This window comes from Monopterus albus, unplaced genomic scaffold (assembly GCF_001952655.1).
Source record: "Monopterus albus unplaced genomic scaffold, M_albus_1.0 scaffold200.1, whole genome shotgun sequence".
NCBI classification, from domain to species: Eukaryota; Metazoa; Chordata; class Actinopteri; order Synbranchiformes; family Synbranchidae; genus Monopterus; species Monopterus albus.
In genome coordinates this window covers 600,479-601,554 of record NW_018128080.1, presented here as the reverse complement: position 1 = coordinate 601,554, position 1,076 = coordinate 600,479, and positions in this window count along the sequence as shown.

The following is a 1,076-nucleotide window of genomic DNA, read 5'->3' as shown; positions in this document are numbered from 1 at the left end:
GAACAATCCATCAGTTAATGCAGAAAAGTATATTGATCATGAAAATAAGTGCTGGTTTTAGCCTTACATTGCTCCTACAATAGAATCATAGCAGTACTGTTAATTTAAAAAATGGAAGCAATTTGTTAAAACAAATTAGCTCAATTTATACTAAAATGAAGATCTTAAAATTAGACTTTGACACTTGGCTTTTCTACAAGATGGAGGACCAGTCACAGTGAAATATTGCACTTCAGTGGTGCAATCTTTTAAAAATTGTGCAATAAATCAAACTATGTACTGAGGAAATTTGATGCTTTGGGGGCTCCTGGACGTCTCGGGCCCCAGGCTGGTTGCTTGCATTGCTCAGTTGGTAATCAGTTGAGATGTATGGGCAACTAAACCTTAGACAAGGCTAGTCAAAGTTAAAGTTTGAGAAATATGGTTAGGAGAAATCAATTTTGAAAGTAGGAGGTGTGACAAACCCAATGGCTGGTGTCAGTGTCAGACAATGTCAAGTATAACAACATTACACTATTTCTTTTATTTTGGTACTTGTGTAAAAAGAGCTCATTTCTTTTGAGAACCAAAGGGATGCCTTTTCTTCCATTTTACTGGAGCCAGGGTAACCAGTGCTTTCTTACTAGGTTAATGGGTCACCTATAGAACTTTTAGCAGCCTTGAGGTTTGTGTGTGACTAGTGAGCAACACTGCAAACTTTGCCACAATAGTTCCTGGGCTATTAAAAATAGTACCCCAATAGCATTATTAATGTTATGTGCCGTTCGCACCTGTCAGTGAGCGAACGAGACAGAGGCGGACCCAGGTAGCCGACTTCAATGCAAGCAGTGATTTATTATGTACAGTGATGAGGAGAAATGGTTTCTGGTGTTTCGGGTTTGGCTGGGGGACTGTACTGTCGGGACAGAGCATCTGGTTTTTGGTTGCGTGACCCCGGCCGATAAGACAGGGTGAACCGGAACCGATCAAAGAACAAGGCCCACCTCACTTGTCGGGGGTTTAGTCTTTTGGCAGACTGGAGGTAGGCCAAGTTCTTATGATCGGTCCAGATTAGAAAAGGTTGGGCGGCCACCGCA